At 38.3% G+C, this 19,315-nt stretch overlaps 1 pseudogene; it reads right to left on the bottom strand.

Moving 5' to 3' along the window:
* Positions 1-1,995: 1,995 nt before the first annotated feature.
* Positions 1,996-19,315, bottom strand: part of LOC101141192 (geranylgeranyl transferase type-1 subunit beta-like) — a 108,076-nt pseudogene continuing 90,756 nt past the window's right edge.

Raw genomic sequence — 19,315 nt, 5'->3', positions numbered from 1 at the left:
TAATTACTATAAATTTCCTGTCATATTTGCATTTTTTTTTTGCAAATATTAGGTTTTTATCTGTCTTGTGGTCATGTCTCTCTGGTGTGCTTTCATTGTCTGTGAGGATGTTGATCTATTTATTCTCTTATTTCTTATACTAACTTTGAATGGAGTTGGACTGTAATTCTGGCTCAGTTACTCTTTTTTTCCTCTTAACTGAAATGAGTTTTTCCGTACTTTTAGGAGGGAGGAGTGGCTCTAGGATGACTTCACAGCCTTAGAGCTCCCATTTTTACAGTGATTTAAAAGAATATATATATATGTATATATGAAAATACATATATATAATGTCTCTGTATCTTGACCTTTCTTCCCAATACTTATCTAGATCTAGATTCCCAATACTTAGCTTTCTCGTTTGTCCTCAGCACTGGATTTTGTTTCATAAGCTTCAAGAGGTACACAGTGTAAAGCCCAGACTGCTCTAATGCGATCATCAGACCTTATCATATTGCTTTAACATTCATCTGCAAATGGGATTCTGTAGTCACTTCCCAGTTTCAGTGCCTGTTCTTGGATTGTCCCACTGCACTTTGTAGTGAGAAACTGTGGGCAGTGTTGTCGTTCGCCAGTTTGCAGAGCTGTCAGAAACCAGCTGCCTTCCTTCTACTTCCTCCCACAGATGCTGAAACTATGTGGGTCAGTGGTTTGTCCTCAGTTGTATTTTGAAGTTCATGCAGATACCTTGTCATCTAGCGTTGTAATAGTGTCTGTGACTGTCCTAGTTGCTCTGTATTTTTATGGCGAGATTAGAAAACAACACTGTTGTCATCATTTTCCCTGAGGTTAAACTGTTAAGACCTCTTTCTGTTGTAGAAGAGAGGTTTTAATTGCAAAAACAATTTTATGATCATTATAAAGAAACTATAATTTGAAATTTTCTGTATTCCAGGTACTATCCTAAGTGCATTATCTGTATTATTTCATTTAATCCTAAACTCTGTGTGTTAGGTTTTATCTATTTTCCTTATTTTATCAATGGGAGAGTTAGGGTCCAAGATCATGCTGCTGAACTGGCAAATCTGGCATTTAAACCCAGGTCGTCTGATTCCAGAGCACCTCCTCATTAACTGTCTCTCAAAAATGATCAGGTCCAACAGTTTTCAAATTATTTACTACTGTCAGCAAGATTTCTATATGAATTTAGATTAAATATAAATAACTGTTTAAAGATATAATAACACATATATATTATAGATCAAGTCTAAGAACACTGAAATGATAAACAGGTTAAATTATGCCATATGATCTGATTAATCTTATTTGTATGCAGATGCTCAAAACAAAGCTCCTCCTCCTACCTTCTAAAAAAAAAACCACAAAATTAGGGGGCGGAAAGGAGACGAGTAGGGAGTAGGAAATAGAGCTTTTTGAGATTTCGGACTTCATATTTCCCCTTATTATATCACTCCTGCTAAGGAATAAAGTATGTATGTGAAATATTGCTTATAATTTATTTAATCGGTAAATATTTTTCTTGGAAATAACTAGTTAGAAAAGTTAGAAATAGTTTCTCCACAATTCACACTGGCCTGCTATTTTCTGGTCAATTAAGTTGCTGTGGAATGTGAACATTTACTAGTCCATGAAGTTTCACAAGAAAGTCTCCCACAAGTATATCAATTAGAAGCTTACTAAAATTTATAATTTTATGGTATTAAATTATAAGGAGTTAGAAAATATTTAGCCTTATGAAATACTTTTAGATTGGAATTTTTCTCTAACTTACATTTATGAATACAGTCACTGTTACTACCTTTATTACCTTCTAACCTTTCCTGATGATATAGAAAAAAGAATTTGGGCTTTTTATATAGTCCTAAAGCCATTATGTATATGCTACTTCCACTTCCAATGTCTAAGAGATGACTTAGTTTGAGATATGGATGTCTTAATCTGCCAGGATTTAAATAGTAGCAACTGGAATAACCCACAGAAGGATAACATCTGTTATTAGGCTTATTTTTTCCCCCACCATCAGAAGATTTATTTTATTTCTAATTAAAAAACATACAGTTGACTTTGGCAAACTCAGGTTTAAAACTAAGCATGCCAGTAATAAATGAATCATTTCTCCAAGTACATAGTGTTTCCCTTGGGAAAGACTGTAATTTTACAACATTTTTTCTCTAATTTAGAAAAAAAGATAACATTTAAAATATTACAATGCCTAAACAGTGATACCAGTAATCTAGTTTTTATACTGAGGTTTGTATTTCAACATTTATTATCACCAAGACTAACTTAAACCCAACTCCTTTAGTGAAGAGATTTCTTTCCCTATTTCAGTACTAGACTCATAGTTCTGAATGTCACTGAGCAAGTAATGGAAATTAATTACGAATGAAGAGTTTTTATACTATCTCCTTCATAATTAGCTAGTTCATAGACTTAAGAAAGCAAAACAATGAACAAAAACAAAACCCTGGTTCTTACCCTCTAAATGCTTACATTTCCCTCTCACTTACCTGAGAATATGAGAATAAAAATGACCATGTATAGAGTTGCACCACTGAATCTATTTGAATGGTTCTGTTTTTGCATTTTTTTACTTATTTAATTTGAAAAAAATAGAAAAGTATTAGTTTGAAATTAAAGCAGCTGACACACTGGGGGCAACAAATTAAAAAATTCAAATGGCTAAAAATAAAAACACAAAGTATCTTTCCTTGTAGATAAAAAAGATTGTTTTCTTCCTAGAAAGCAAAAAAAAAAAAAAAAAGGCAACGAATGATTTGAGAATAAAATCAAACATAACTGGTATTCACCACAGCAATGTCTAAATAAATGACCCACATAGCACAAAACTTCCTCATTCACAATCACATATAGTTAGTTGCTTTTCCCTCAGTTACATAATAGTTGTCTTCAAACAATCTCCTTTTAGAAAACTATCACATTAGTTAAACCTATTTATTCTTACTATGAAGTTATTAATTTCATTTATATAGGCCACAGAGGTTTAATTGGCACACTTTACTTAAAAATAAGACAAAATAAGTCACTCTTCTTTAAAAAAATTATGGTCATCTGTTTTCAAAGAATAATCCCAGATACTTAATTCATTAAAGCAAATTTTCTACCATCAGCAGTGAGCTTTTTAAATGATTACTAAGTGTTCACCTGAGGATTATCAATGCTATATGAAGGTAAATTTGTTTTGAAGATTTGTGTCCATTTTATAACAAGATACAATTTGCACTGAAGAGTTTTTAAAAAGATAACCTACACACATACAGTTAATTTGCCTCAAACAACTTCTTAGAAATACAGTCTAAACATTTAAGAACCATGACAAAGTTGTGGTTCAAACTTCAACACAGATTTTCTTGAAACCCAGTACAAAGATTACTGGCTCAAGACCATATCCCAAAGTGACCTCAGCAGGAGATTTGATTGTAAGACTCTACCTTTTAAAAAAAGAGCACACTTGGTTATACATGGCTTTTAAACTTGAGCTACAGTTATGCTACAAATCCCCCCACCCTCCCAATCTAAAATCAGTCATGTGGAGATATGTACATTCTCTGAGCATTGTTTGAGAGTCCTTGGTTTTCCAACTTTGATGGAGATCTAGAAGGCATTCAGAAGTCCGTGTGCTTACATTCAGAGTAGGATGAACTTTACAAATTCTACTTTCCTCCATTAGTGACAGGCCACAGATCCCAAAGTATGCATGCAAAGCACCTGGATGACTGGCCACTTGGCAAATCCCCCTACGAGGCGATCTTGAGTTGATAAGATGGAATTTCTATTTTTCTCAAAGTTAGTGTATTGGAAAATTTTTAGAAGCTTTAGAGTTGCTCCCACCCAAAAAGAATAACGGGTGTCTACAGGCTTATTAGGTGAACTTCCGTGATAACTATTTTGTTACCTCATTATACACCACCTCTTTATCGTGTTCAATTCTTTTTCTGAAAAAACTTCTAGTTTACCCATCAGACATAGTGAGGCAATGCCACAAAAAGTAGATCCTCCATGAGATTCAAGTCCAGCTCCCTGTGCCAGTCCATTGTCATAGGACATACTTCTTTTAATATAGGAGATGGCTTTTTTCATATCCATGCCTGACTGGTTATTGAGCATATAGCAAATACAGGAAGCACAGTACAAAAATCGCATATCATTTTCACTGCCTTCAGGTACTGCACAAAAACTCCCATCTTCCAGCTGAAGGGCTCTCAAGCCTGCTAAGCAAGCTTCTTTATTTACTCGGCTTAAGTCGTCTCCAAGAATAACTAAGCATGAAAGGCCAGTGTAGGTCATTGCAATGTGGTCACTATCATAAGGATGAGCTGTTCCAGGAGCCTTTGATGGATTGAACGGAATACCCAGGTATGAAGAGTCTCGGAAACCACAGCGATTTAGATTTCATCTGCCTTCTGTGGGAAGGACCTGCTTGTCTCGAGTGAAGAATAGCGCTCCGGCAAATCCTCAAGGCAGCGCTGGAAAAATCGCACGTGCAGATCCCGCAAGAAATCCAGCCGCTCTCCCTCACCGCTCCCTGCTAGCCTCTCATCCTCAGTGGCCGCCATGCTGCTCCGGAAGCGACGTCCGCCTCGACCTAGATGATGTTATTAAGAGACGGAGTGAGTTTAGATAGAGAAAAAACGTACACCTGAGTACTGAACCCTTTTTACCCCAAGGTTTAGAGATTAGACAGGATGAAGTACCTGCAAAGGAGATTAAGAAGCTAGGTAGAAGGAAAGCCTGGAGAGCGTTGTCAACTGAAAATACAATGAGGATATTTTTGTCAATAAGGAGAGAGTCATCAACTGTATGAAATGCTGTTGCTACTTGGGAGGCTGAGGTGGAAGGACCATTTGAATCCAGGAGGTTGAAGCTGCAGTGAGCCACTGCCCTCCAGCCTGAGTGACAGAGCAAGATCTTGTCTCCAAAAAGAAAAAAAAAAAAAGTTGCTGATAATTCAAGCAACATGAGTATGGAAAATTGACCATTGGATTTAGTGATTTGGTCATTGACAGTGTGGTTTCAGGAATGTGGTAGCGATAAGACACTCATTAGATACGGTTCAAGTGTGAATAAGAGCAGAGAAATATAAAAAAGAGTAGATTTGGGAGGCCGAGGCGGGCAGGTCGTGAGGTCAGGAGATCGAGACCATCCTGGCTAACACTGTGAAACCCCGTCTCTACTAAAAATACAAAAAATTAGCCGGGCGAGGTGGCGGGCACCTGTAGTCCCAGCTACTCCGGAGGCTGAGGCGGAAGAATGGCGTGAACCCGAGAGGTGGAGCTTGCAGTGAGCCGAAACCGCGCCATTGCACTCCAGCCTGGGCGACAGAGCCAGACTCCGTCTCAAAAAAAAAAAAAAAAAAAAAGTATGAGAACTTTAAAAAGTGTTATAAATAGGGCCAGGCGCTGTGGCTTACGCATGTAATCCCAGAACTTTGGGAGACTGAGGCGGGTGGATCACTAGGTCAGGAGTTCAAGACCAACCTGGCCAAGATGGTGAAACCCTGTCTCTACTAAAAATACAAAAAAATTAGCCGGGTGTGGTGGTGGGCGCCTGTAATCCCAGCTACCCAGCTACTCAGGAGGCTGAGGCAGAAAAATGCTTGAACCCGGGAGGCAGAGGTTGCAGTGAGCCGAGATCACGCCACTGCACTCCAGCCTGGGCAACAGAGCAAGACTCCGTCTCAAAAAAAAAAAAAGTTATAAATGAGTTGTAATAGTTGCTGTAAGTCCTATGAGGTTCCACAGCATGAAACATATGAGACAGTATGCTAATAAGTATGATAGAGTAAAGGGGGTACATTTTATAATCCTGAGGAAGGAACACTTGTGGGAGTAAGACACTTGCACAGATTAAAGTGAAGTTAATTCTAGAGTCATCAGGAATAATATCACATAACAATAATAAAACACCAAAAAGCCCTCTATTACTTCTTTCCAATTTTTTGTCAACTGTAAATTTAAGAGAAAATATTGATTGATCCTATCCCGAATTTGAGTAGTTTGTTTTACTTAATAAAATATGATTTATAATTTTTCCAGAAGACAAACTACTTTCTTTAACTTCTGACCCACTCTGTTTGTAGTGTATAAAAAGCTGTATCACTATGTGATACATTTAGAGAAAGGAACTCCTTTTTTTTTTTGATTAGTAATTTTTTTCTTGTATCAATTGCATTCACCTGGGGAATATAAATTTATATTTAACTCTTATGCCTGATAAGATGCTGACATTAGTAATGATATATAAAATAACTAGTAGTAAGTTTTAAATGGTAATTAAGACGATATAATTTAAAGCAGAAGTATCAAGTCAAAAACAAATTCAATTTAGTATACTCTTAAACTCTTTAATGTAAAAGTGTAAAACTTTTCACAAAATGCAATGCTGTGAAAATAAAGCTTTTTTCAACTTTATTTCACTAGTTTATCTCTTTCTTTCTCTGTTTTCATCATTTCTCCCCTGCAGTTGTTTTATGCCACTCTATTTCTCTTTCATGAATTCTATTTTGCACAATTTTTCTGGCAATAGAAATTTAAACATCTTACTCATTTTTATTGTCCTATTTTAATTGTTGCTGTATTTTTTTCTTATTCCAGATATATTGCATGATTAAATTTCTCAACTAGAAGATATACAACTATAGACTATATTTCACACAAAGACACTGCACATCCTATTATGGAGGAAAAGTGATGATTCTTGGTGTTACCATTTAGACAACAGAGCACAGAGTATTTAGGGAAAGTTATGAATCCTAACATTAAAGAGCGGAATGTTCTTGCCATGTGAAGCATGAAAAGTAATGTGAACATAATCTTCTCTTCTTGTCTATGAAATTGTGTTTCCAATGGCAAAGCTTTCTCAATATCATTACCCTCTTGGGGTTATGCCATGTCCTAAAGTCAAGAGTCTGTACTTTGAAGTCAGCATGGCTTTGGATGACTTTCTTAATAGATCTGAACTTCCAATTTCTCATCAATAAATTATTGTCTTTCTCATTGGTTTTAACAGTGATTATACAGGCTGATATATATAAAGTACTTTGCATAAAGAATGGCACATTGTAGAAGGTCATTAGGTATTTTTTTCACTGTAATACAGGTCATAATTTTGATGTTTTAAAATGTGTTTACTCATTCAATAAATCTATTGAGTGCTTACTGTGTCCAAACAAAATTCTGAGTACCAGGGTGAGAGTAGTTTAAAAAATAAAAGACAGAAGTTTTTGCTGTCCTGCAGCTAATATTCTAGTTTTTATCTTGACATCATTTTGAATTTTCCTTTCTATTCTATTTGTGATTGCTCTCTCTAAACTTTTTTCATCTTTTCAGATCTTTTGCACTAAACAGGTTGAGAATTATAGTGCAAGTAAGTTATTCCATTTTCCCATTAAATGTGAGCATTTAAGATTTTGATACATACTATTTTTTGGTAAAAATGTATTTAGCTCAACAGAGTAAAATAAGTATGGCTATAGCAATTATTTGCCATATAAGGTATAATGGCAGCATAAAAATTTTCATGCATGTGGTCTATGTGAAATTTTGTCTAAGAGAGTTGAAATCAGTATAGATTCTTAAAGCAGTGGAGAAAAACAGATTTCTATTTATTTTCTCCCCAACTTGTGGGTAGATAATTTCTTTTAAAGTATCAACCTCAAACAAACATATGACATAGGTTTTTGCCTGTTGGATCTTTTTATAATTTGAGTTTATGCCTATTTTCTCATTCATAGTGAGGATACAGAAATATTTTTATAATATGCCTAAATAAAAAGATTTGCCTCTAACTTTTTTTTCTAATGAAAAATAAGCAAGACTTACAAAAAAAAAATCTTCTTCTTACCAGGCTCTTTGTGGGCAAAGGTTGCTTCTCATCTCATTTATTTTGCCTTACGCATTGCCCTTTCTCACTTGAATTGCTTGCATGGAACTATTCATTGTCTTCACTTCCCTGACATATACTCAGAAGGCATCTTCATTTGGGACCATTTTAAATTGATCCTGCATGCTTACGTCTTACTCAAAGGATATTTTTTCTTTGGTCTACCTTTTTTTTTTTTTTTTTTCGAGATGGAGTCTCACTCTGTCCCTCAGGCTGGAGTGCAGTGGCGTGATCTCGGCTCACTGCAAGCTCCGCCTCCCGGGTTCAAGCATTTTTCTGCCTCAGCCTCCCGAGTAGCTGGGACTACAGGCGCCCGCCACCACACCTGGCTAATTTTTTGTATTTTTTAGTACAGCTGGGGTTTCACCATGTTAGCCAGGGTGGTCTCGATCTCCTGACCTTGTGATCCGCCTGCCTCGGCCTCCCAAAGTGCTGAGATTACAAGAGTGGGCCACTGCGCCCAGCCTTTGCCTGGTCTATCCTATCGACACATGTTCCAACAGATGAGGTCATGAGGTTTACCCTAAGCTACATGACCTGCTCAGCTTAATAGTTCTCTAATAGTCATCATTGAAATTGCGTGTAAACTGGGTTGTCACAAAGAGGTATTTTATGCAGCAATCAAAATTTGGTAATACATCATTTACTTAGTTTTGAGCATTCTTGGACTTAAAATCTTTATTTTTTATTTTTTTACTCCAGGCTACACTTTCTGCCCTAAACACAATGAGTCTGGCACACCTTTGCATAATAGTGGCTCATAGGGGTCACATTTCTCTAGGTTTTGTAATAGATTCTGAAGGGAAATAGACGAAAAAAGCATGCCAGTGAATTTAATATACTGACAGGCTCATGTCTTCTCTTACTATTTACTGTGTTCTTGTACTTTGAATTAGCAAATCTTAAAATTTCTGTATCTGATATGGCAAGCTCATTCAGGGAACCAATTTTTGATCAGTTTGTGCCTGGAATAAAGCTAGACATGAGAGATAACAAAGTTTAAGATGCTTAGAGACCACTGAAAAAAATATGTATTGATTTTTCTTTGCCTTACTTTCTACTCCAGTTTGCTTTCATCATTACATGTTGAGCCCAGGACAAGAAAACCTTGGTAAAATTTCTTTTTCTTCTTCAGGATGATAAAAAAATCTCTTTTTACTTTTAAAAGTTAGATCTAATACATGATATTTGCATGTTAATAGGCTGTCATAAGTTTCCCTAGGAAATTTGCAGATTTTTCATGAAACTTAGAAAAAGGCTAAATATTCTGTACTAATAATTTTTTCGTGTTCTATTTGTTAATCTATTCATGTATTTACTTTTTATGGATATGCAAGAGTTGTACATATTTATATAGTACAACTCTTATGTATCTATAACAAGTAAATGTGATATTTTGCTACATGCATACCATGTGTAAAAATCAAATCACCATATTTAGGTTATCCATTACCACAAAGGTTTATTATTTATTTGTTTTGGGAACATTTCAAATATTCTCCTTCAGCTATTTTGACATATACAATAAATTAGTAACTAGTCACCTTACAGTGCTATTGAACTCTCGAACTTATTTCTTCTACCTAATTGTATGTTTGGTCCCATTAACCAAATAAACTCCGCACAGTTCCATGATTACTCTCCAGAGCTATTTTCTCCAGTTAGCAATATAAGTACATGCAGTTGAGAAAGGGTATTTTCACGGTGGTATTAGATTCCACCCTTATTGAAATTTGAAACTTCCTAACATCTGTATTCTTAGCGTCTCATGGAATCTGAGCTACAAATTGTGAAATGTATTCTGGCTTTGTACACATATATGACATCTCACTGTTTACCACCTGTTGTAGTGCACCAATATTGTAAAGGTTTGCTGGCAAAGCCCTGCGTTTCTTTTTCTCTGGTATTACCCTTTGTGTTTATCTGTAGTAACCACCTGGCACTCTCCTGCTTTCACAAAAAAACACGGTGGGTCCATCCTCAAAATGAGCCTCCCTATTACCCAGAAGACAGATGAAATAGTGTCTTCTCACAGATGGTCTGTGATGTATACCTTAGCTGAATATCTAATCATGAAAAGTAGTCGGGGATTAACTACAATTTGCCAGAATCAACTTAACTTGTGCCACAAACTTATGCTTTAAAAGCAAAAAAGTATAAAAAGATTATTTGAAGATGACAAAAACTTTGGCAACTATACTTTACATAAAATATGTGTTTCACAATTGTATTTCACTTTATTGCCTCATGTCTAAATAGTTCAAATGTGTGAATGCAATTAGGAAATATTTCTTTCACTATAAAAACAGTGTTTTTATGATTGCACTTTAAAAAAGGCTAGTTAAAATGTTTAAGCATTTCATAAATGTTCAATTTAAAATAAACATTTTAATCCTTTAGAATGACGAGGTTACAATGCTTAAGCATTTCATAAGTGTTTACTCTAAAAGGAATGTTTTAACCATTTAAGATGGTTTAACAAAAAATATTTTGGGGTTTTAAAATACTTTTTCAAACAAGGCAAACATAAAGTTATAGCTAAAATCTCAATAGTATGGTGTTTGATTTGAGAGATTGAAGGTATTTGTTTCATTTGGTTTTACTGAATGATTCATCAGCTATGCCGTGAAACTTAGAAATATCAACTCTTGGGCTCATAAGAACACTTTATTATCTTCATTGTCACTAGTCATTACTTGAGATATTGCAATCTAACTTTTTCTTCAAAAGACTGTGTTTTTCTAAACATATTCAACCCAGCCTAGACCAAATTCATGCATTATTTTTGTAAAGTACAACGTGTTCTGCTAATATCTCCAGCAAATTTTTTCTTGAAGTTAATTTATATGTAAATACTTTTACAACATGAATTTCACCCCAATTGACTTCTTATAAGGCAAGAAAATGCATATTTTTTTTTGACTTTTACTAGCATCTATTCCCCAGAATACTCCAATGACTTATGAATAATATTTCGGTTCTGTATTAAAAATTTCTCTGTGAAGCTTGCTCTTTGATTATAGACATAGGTTGGTTTGACTGACCAGAATGCTTCCTTCATTATTTTGATAAAATAATGGTAGTTTTCCTTGGAGAATTACCCCTTACTCCTTTTGTTTTGTTTTGTTTTGTTTTGTTTTGTTTTGTTTTGTTTTTGAGACAGAGTCTCACTATGTCACTCAGGCTGGAGTGCAGTGGCACGATCTCGGCTCACTGCAATCCCCACCTCCCAGGTTCAAGCTATTCTCCTGTCTCAGCCTCCTGAGTAGCTTGGATTACAGATGTGTGCCAGCACGCTTGGCTAATTTTTGTATTTGGGGTAGAGACGGAGTTTCACCCATGTTGGCCAGGCGGGTCTCAAAATCCTGATCTCAAGTGATCCACCTGTCTCAGCCCCTGAAAGTGCTGGAATTACAGGCGTAAGCCACTGCGCCCAGCCACTTCCCTGTTCTTAATCCATTGGTTTCAAAACCTGACAGCCTAGCTTCAGAGTTGAGCATATTACCTAGATCATTCTGTTTCTTGACAACTATGACTAATTAATATGTCATAAACATGACACAAACTTCACAAAATTAGTATCAGTGTTAAAATTTTGACTGGAAATGCCTGAAATAAATTATTTTTGGGGGGCAAGGTTCAGGCAGAAAGGCAAGGACTGTAGAATTTTAGAGCTTGTTGTGGTCATATTGATCAACATTAGATGTGAGATTTTGTTATTCAGAATGCTTTGATGTATCAAAACCTCAAAATGCTGCAAATGAGAAATCAAAACATTCATGGATTGAATATATACCTTGATTTTGTGGCTCCAGTTTACTAAAAAAGCAGTCAGGCCAGTCCAGGAAATATGTCATTTCTCACTGTTCCCGGCACATCAAGTTTTTCCTCACATTAAGGTAATGTTTCAGCATGTGCTTATTTTGTTTTTGAATATAATGGTGCATGGCTGTTTGGGCTATCAGAATTTTTTAAGCCATTAATTTTATCTCAGGTCTTTTTTGCATTCCACACCTTCCTGCATACTAACTAGGTGTGTAAATTTCTCTTAAAATCACATTTCCTTACGAGTCCAAATCAATTCATTCTTCCTTATCACATATATTCCTCTTCTATTACCTCAGAAATAAGTTAATAAAATGCTTTACTGTTATCATTTATTTCTGATTGTAAAGTAATGATACAATAGATTTAGATCCTCATTTTAGCCATCATTTAATCATGATCATGTAGCACTGAACTTAAAAGTTGGAAAAAAAGCAATCTAAATTTCATCTGAGCTCCAATCCCATGTAATTTATAAAATTTTGGAAGAACACAGGTAGGTACTCAGAGTAATCAACTTAGCTTTGGGAGAAGAATTTAATGTTTTATTATCTGCCACAACCATAGCCTGGTGAATTGATTTAAATCATTGAGCTATAACTGCTTTTTGAAGATTTTTTATTTTTCCCCTTCTTGTGAAGTAGTAATTAACAAAATGTAAAAATCCAAATTCAATATATAATTTCATGTTATAAAATAAAGGTTACCCATGAAATATAGTTAATGGTCAAATAAATTCTTTGTTAAGATTGGGGACCTTTGCAATTTGTGAGAAACAGTCACACCCACACACAAAGTCTGTAAACAAAGATAAAATGTTTTTGCTGAATAATGTAATTGTCATTTCCTGCTCCCTTATTGAAAGAAAGGTGTCTGTTTACCTGGATTGTTGCTTAAATCTGCCACAAATTTGCTACTCAAAACCTTATTTATTATATTATAGCAAATAGGGTAATAATTACTGTCAGAGAAGGGGACATACTTTTTGTAACTCTTTACATTTTTCTTAAAATACAAATTGTTATACAAATTTTGATTTTGAATCTTTCAATTATGTTTTCACTACGTCCCATATATCCTCTAAGTTTTGTCTTTTTCAACTTCAGTATACAGATTTCAGCAATACTGTAATTTTTTACTGAGTACTTAACATATATGAGAAAAAGATACTTTACAATTTCCACATGCTGTAATGAAATATGTTGAGCTTAGTTTATGTTAACTGCATCTAGTTCTTGCTTGATTTCTTCTTTTTTCCTCTAAAGTTATATTTTATCTTGCAAGTTGTGTATGTATGTGTATTAGTTATGTGTTTGTTTAACAAATTACCCAAAATCTTAGTGGATAAAGCAGCAAACATTTATTATCTCACAGTTTCCATGAGTCAGAAATTCAGATAATGCTTAGCTGCATTCTCTTTGTCTGAATATCTCACAAGGCTAAAATCAAGGTGTCAATTGGGCTATCGTTATTCCAAGGTTCAACCAGTGATGAGTCCACTTTTATAGTGACTCAAGTAGCTGTTGGTGGGACTCAGTTCCTCCACGGTTATTCTTAATTGGTGGTTGGCAAAAGGCCTACTTCACTGTTTTACCACATGGATGTTACCCATAAAGCATCTCACAACATGGAAGCAGCTTCAACAGGGCTAATAAATAAGAAGGCAAAAAAGAATGTGCAAGAAAAAAGTCAAAGGCTTTTGTCATCTAGACTTGGAAGTGATTAAGCTCAAGTGTGATTAATCTCAAGCCAACTGTCAAGCTGAAAGGACAGGATATGAATATTAAGAAAAGGGGATCACTGAAAGCCATTTAGGAAACTGCCTACAAATTATGTGGATATGGATGTTTTACGAAAATAAAATTCCTTGTCTTAGAGTGGTTTCTTTTTACTTTTTTTCTACATCTAATATTTTAGAACCCAAAACATGGGGATAAAGACAAATTTTAGCATCTTATCCTTAATATTTAGGAGCACAGCATATGGCATGTTGAGGATGCTACTATGCCTTTACATTATGTTGGAAAGTATACATTCATCTCTGGCTCTCTTTTTTTCTCTCAAGTGATGGTGATTTATAATGTCTAGAATAAAGTATACTTAGAAGCCAAATTAAAACTGTATTTTATCATATTCGTATAAGCTTACTAAAGTATTACTAAATACTCCTGTTTGCATCTTAATCATCTCCAAACTTTTTTCTCCTACTATGGCATCTTTTCATATCTGCATGAACCAAACGTGGCTTTTGAAATAGGAAATTTTGGATGGAATAATAATCCACTATGAAGGTCATATAGTTAATGTAAGGAGAAGGGCTGACTTACAAGACGAGACCTAAATATATTTTTAAATTCTTAAACACTACTATACCTTCTCCTTAATGTACCCACAACATATGTCTCAGATTTCAATAGTACTTGGAGACACATTTTCCTCAAATACCTGAATAAAAAGACAAACCTACAATCTTGCTTTATTATATATAAGAACTTAATAATTTACCAAGTATTCAAAGATATCCAGGAACATTTATCTTCTTCAAAATATTTCCTGATTTTCACTTGCCATTCCATTTCTCATCTGGATCCAGATCAGAACCTTTACCTACTTTTCTGCAGGTTACTCACTTCTGGCTTTCTTCGTGCTTGTGTGGCTCTTTTTTAAACACTTCACACTGAGTTGTGGACACCTATCCCTTCTTTTTTCAAAAGGTCTTTTTTCCCTTCTTTTTTCAGGAGGCAAGGAAGGGGGAGGCAGTAGGAAGGATTGAACAGAGAGGAAGAAGTGCGAAATTACTCATTTGGAACAATGGGAGATTGAATAGACCAGAAAAAGAATGATTGAAGTGAGGACTGCTGGCATGGTCCTGTTTTCCTCCAGCCATGTTTAGTTGCATCGTTGTGGCATGGAATAGATGGAGAGCTGGGTTTATCCAGGGCTCCCATCTTACTAAGCAGATAGGAGGTGACAGGGAGGTGGGTGAGTTGAGGAGGTGTGCAAGAGACCAATGAGAATGGTTGGCCATGGAGTTTAAGCTCGCTCACTAGAGAGGGAAAAGTCATAAAGGAAGGAAGAAACAGTGAAAAGGTAGTAAGATCTGGATTGGAGGTACTGGTAAGGTTGCAAGAATTTTGTTTCAGGGCAGTATAGGGAGTAACCTGGATAGCTAGGAGGTGGTGGTCAGAGTGGGCTACTGTGGGGTTTGCAGTCCTTGGACCTGACAAGGTCTAAGGTCTGATCATGGAGGGAGGGGGAAGCTGAGGTAGGGCAGAGGACAGGAGTGGGCTTCATGAGATCAAAAGGATGTTGGAAGGATTATCTACCCGGATACTGACATCTCCATGAAGTAAGAGGCATAGTGTGAAGAAGTTACAAAATCCTAAGCTCTTCACAGATAAGGGAAGCATGCGCCACGTGGGTAGCCTCTGTTGTCTAGCACCCAGTATATAGCCTATGCAGAGTGAATACCTGGGGGCTGCTGGGGGCGAAAACAAGGTCCCTGTGACAGGACCTGAAGCCTGGGGGTCTCGGTGACAGGAGTGGGCCTAGTTTTTTGGTGTAGAATTGAGCCTTGAGTGCACTGGTGGGATCTTATTGAAAGGAACCCCTCCAAGACTGGAAGAAGATGCATCCTCTGACAATGTAGGCTCTGTAGGCGTCCCAAGTACCTGGGCTGTGGGTTAGATGGACTCCAAGGCATTTCCTCAGGTGGCAATGGGCCGATCCCTGGGAAGGCAAAGCTGTGCAGGAAGAAAATGGCAAGATGCTACCTTCCCTTAGGGAAAGCCCCTTTCCCGGGAGCAGGGAAGGCGAGGCAGTTTAGGCTGGGTCAGTTTGTCCCTGCCATCAGAGTCTGTTGGTCCTGGAAAAAGAGGGCCTTATTTTATTTATTTATTTTTCTTTGAGACAGTGTCTTGCTCTGTCGCCCAGGCTGGAGTGCAGTGGCTCGATCTCAGCTCACTGCAACCTCCGCCTCCAAGGCTCAAGCGATCGTTCCGCCTCAGCCTCCAGAGTAGCTGGGACCACAGGGACCACAGGCGCCCGCCACGACGCTGGCATTGATTGATTGATTGATTGATTGAGAGAGAGAGAGGTAGCCTCCCTGTGTTGCCCAGGCTGGTCTTGAACTGCTGGGCTCAAGCAATCCTCCTGCCTTGGACTCCCAAAATGCTGGGATTACAGGCGTGAGCCACCGTGCCCGGCTAATTTTCTTCCTTTCTTTTTTTTCCCGCGAGACGGTGGGGGGGGGGGGGGGGGGTTCTCCCTAAGTTGCCCAGGCTGGTCTTGAACTCCTGGGCTCAAGCGATCCTCCCGCCTCAGCCTCCCAAAGGGCTGGGATTACAGGCATGAGCCACCGCTTCCTGCCAAAAGAGGGCTTTAGGGCACCCCCAGAACCTGAGATCTCCCTCATCTGTCATCTTTAAAAAGGAGGAAGTGGACTCCCAGTCGAGCCATAGTCCATTTGTCCCGGGCACGGTGACTCCGGGGTGGCCAGGACCAAATGTGTCTCCTTCTGGCTTTTGCACCGCACCAACTAATCCGCGTCAGGCCGCACAGCTGCCCTGGCCTTCGCGGAGGACTAAGGCGAGGGCGGTGTACGCTGCTCCGGAGTCCCACCGCGGGAGTTGAGGCAGCGGATTCCGAGGGCAGGGTGGGGCGGAATCGGGAGGGATGCGGACCCGGTGGAACGCACTGCGCACACGGCGCAGGCGCCCGCACACAGCTGTTGACTAGTTTTCCAGCTCTCCCCGGAAGTCGTCCAGGCGCCGGTCTCTTTTTTCTGCCTTTTTGTTTCCCTCCCGGCGAGTCGGCGCGACGGTGAATTTCCGTTTCCGGTGGTGTCGAAGCGGACCTGAGGAGTCGCAATTGTGAACAGGTTCGGTGCTGCGGGCTGGGGTAGGCGGCAGTGGGGTCCCTGGCTCTGGGGCACTGGGAAGATCGCGAGTCGTGCGCGTGGGAAGGTCCTTCCCCGGTCCTCCGGGTTATCTTTGCTCCCCAGGAGCAGCATATTTCGCCTCTAACGGAGGTGTGCCTGGGAGTCGTTGGGAGAGGGAACGGGGTGAATCCCTGCAGAGAGCCTGACGGGGAGGGAAGGTGTCCGGGAGACGTCGTTTCCCGGCGACGTGGTCCCAGCAGGCGACTTGGACCTGAGCCGAATCTGTTGACCCCAAATTGTGCTTTTCCCACCAAGAGCAAAAGAAAGAGAAGCATTAGTACAGCTTCGGAACTAAAATATAGTAGAGAAGCAACATAACCTCGGAAATCCCACAGCTATTCAGTTTCAAAGCGTTCCTAGTGCCCAGCTCTCCTAACTCCCAGCCGGTGTTCCTTGACGTTATGGTGATATATAGACTTTCTGTTTCCGCTCGTGTTGTGTGTCTGTGGGAAGCCTCTGACCCACTTCTGTGCTCCAGTAGCACCCTGTGCAGCCTTGCAGTGTATCCCTTATTACACGGAAGGTACTAGTTTGGATTTCCTCTGCAAGTCAGATCATAGCTATATCCATTCACTGGCACAGTGGCTAGCACATCATAGATAGACCAAACATTTATTAAACGGAATTAATACAGGACCTTAATTGAATGAAATGGCACCCTGTCCCGCTTTTTTTCAATCAAGCTGTCAGATTTTATGCAGCCTGATATTCTTAAAAAACTCACTAATTCAGTGATTACCAATTTATTGGCCACAGATTCCCAGGTACCTCAGAAATCACTGGAAGGGTCTCTGTAAGTCCATGGGGTCTCCAGGCATCATTTAGAACCAGTCATATCTCACACATACAGATACTGCTGTTTTTCAAATGTGTGTAGATGAGTTATAATTCAGGAGTTTTACAGAGTTGACAGGTACTAAAAGTAATACTGCAATCCTATTGGAAGTTCATAAAAACGTTTTAAATTTTTTATTACAATTTAAGTTTAAGTTAGGAAACCACTTCATTAGTCCAGTTGATACCTAGGTCTGAGCTGTCCAGTATGGTAGCGACATGTGACTATTTAGAGTTAGAATGAAATTAATTAAAAATTCATTTTTTCAGTTTCTTTAAGAACATTTGTTTAGGGCCACAGGTTTCCAGGCTTAAGGGTGGGGCCTTTGCCAGGGAACCACTCTCTTCTACCCAGTATTTTCCTGTCTCCTGTCCATATCACAGGGATATACTCCGGCAAGTATTACTATTAATTACTTCATTCATTCAACAGATATGTATTGTGACAGATACTGTGCTAGCCACTTTCTGGGGCATAATGATGAAAAGAATCTGTCCCTTCCCTCAAGATCACTGGAAGCCGGGGGTCTAGTAGGAAGACAGAAAAGAGAACAGATGATTACGTTTTCATGAAAGGCATGCACAAGGTGTTATAAAAAGAAAGAGAAAGAGCACCAGCCCAGACTGGGTATTTGAGGACTGGGACTGTTCAGGAAGATGTAACATCTGTATGAGTTCTTGACAACAAGTGAGAGTTAAGCAAATAAAAAGTAAGAATGTATCCTATATAGAAGAAACTATATATGCAAAGGTCCAGAGAGCAGGCACATTGATGGACCGCAATTAGTTGAGTAGCATGGAGTAAGTATGGGGAGGGTGATGGTAAGGAGATGGTAGCCAGAGTGGGAGACACAGGTTAGCTGATGGATAGTCTTGCATGCTATGCTACTGAGCCTTCACTCAGTAAGGAAGGCTTTGGGGGAACTGCAGTAGGATTCTAAGCAAGAGAATGCTTTGATAAAATTTTGTGATTTAGAAAGGTCAATAGATGGCAGTGTAGAAAATGAATTGGAAGGGCTTGTGTATAGGCAGAGGACTGATTAAGAAGCCATAGTGTAGTTAAGATCTGGGCAAGACATGGACATGCACACTTGAGGGTGAAGGCTGGGAGGAGGGAGAGGATCAAAAAACTACTTATCAGGTACTGTGCTTATTACCTGGATGATGAAATAATCTGTATAACCAACCCTCATGACATGTGATTTACCTATATAACAAACCTGCACATGTACCTCTGAACCTAATACAAATCTAAAAAAAGAGATCTGGGTGAGAAATGAGGGTTTGAACTAAGGTGAAATCTATTTATACCTTAGGAGAAAGTAAGACAGGAAAATGAAAGATCTCAGGAGATTTGAAGGAGACAGAATTACCAGATGTGGAGACTGATAGGATACAGGATGAGGGAGAGAGGAGTCTAAGGTAACTGCCGGCTGATCCTCACATGGGAGACTGGAAAGATGACATTCGCTGAGATGAGAATGTTGTGGAGGAAGCTGGTATGTCTGGAGTGGTGAGGTTGGTTTTAGATTTGATAACTTTGAAGTTCCTGTAGAAGAACCAAAGGCCTGGAGGTCAGCTAAAAGATGTGTTTGGCTCAATTTCATGGCTTTGTGATGGATTAAATGTCCTTCTCCAGTTAGCACCTTCTAACTATTTATCCAGAAGTTACTAGGACTCTTTATTTTGTTTTATTTTTCTTCTGATATATGCCCTGGGGGAAAGCACTTATATTACAAGTACTTATAATAGACTAAAGCTTAGGAGCTAGCACCCTCTTTCATAGTAAATAGAGTGACAGTCTAAATGGCATAA

The sequence above is a fragment of the Gorilla gorilla genome, chromosome 8, assembly GCF_029281585.2.
Source record: "Gorilla gorilla gorilla isolate KB3781 chromosome 8, NHGRI_mGorGor1-v2.1_pri, whole genome shotgun sequence".
Lineage (NCBI taxonomy): Eukaryota > Metazoa > Chordata > Mammalia > Primates > Hominidae > Gorilla > Gorilla gorilla.
Note: the sequence above shows the minus strand (reverse complement) of the source record. Positions and strands in the feature narration are given on the sequence as shown.